General features: G+C 41.8%; 1 non-coding gene across 1 annotated transcript; it reads right to left on the reverse strand.

The window, feature by feature from the left end:
- Positions 1–219: 219 nt before the first annotated feature.
- On the reverse strand, positions 220–326 carry LOC145577276 (small nucleolar RNA R71). Its single transcript, XR_014098728.1, has one exon. It is a non-coding gene; the product is annotated as a small nucleolar RNA R71 (small nucleolar RNA).
- Positions 327–607: the final 281 nt, after the last annotated feature.

Consider the following 607-nt stretch of genomic DNA (forward strand, 5'->3'; position numbering starts at 1 on the left):
GAAGATCCCATTGAGCACCTTGATAGATTTCTTGAGTTATGTGCCATGATTCAAACCAATCAAGTTTCTCAAGAGTACATCCGAATGCATCTATTTCGCCAATCTCTTTTGGGTAGAGCTAAGAAGTGGCTCAAGCAAGTGTGGCCAAATTCTCTCACAACATGGAGAAAGATAGTCAAGGCATTTTTGAAGAGGTTCATTTCCAAGGAAAAGACCGCTAAGATGAGAAGGAATATTGCATCATTTGAACAAGAAACAAATAAGAGTCTTAGTGAAGCTTGGGAAAGATGCAAGGAGGTTGTACAAGCATGTCCTCATTATGAATACAATCAAAGCTTGCTCATGCGATTCTTTTATGATGGATTGGAACCCATGTCTAGAGCTAACTGGGAAGCGGGGGCAGGTAGACAATTGATCAAGATCCCCCAAAACCAAGTTGAGGAAACGATCGAAGAAATGGCGAAGAACTACTCTTGGGGTGGTAGAAGGAGGAGTGCACCGAAGAAAAGTGGGATGTGTGAACTAGAGAAGGTTGATCAATTGCAACATCAAATAGAGCTTTTGACCAAGGGGCTTGCAAAGTTGAACACAAGTGTTAATAGTGGGA

This window comes from Chenopodium album, chromosome 13 (assembly GCF_948465745.1).
Source record: "Chenopodium album chromosome 13, dcCheAlbu1.1, whole genome shotgun sequence".
NCBI classification, from domain to species: Eukaryota; Viridiplantae; Streptophyta; class Magnoliopsida; order Caryophyllales; family Amaranthaceae; genus Chenopodium; species Chenopodium album.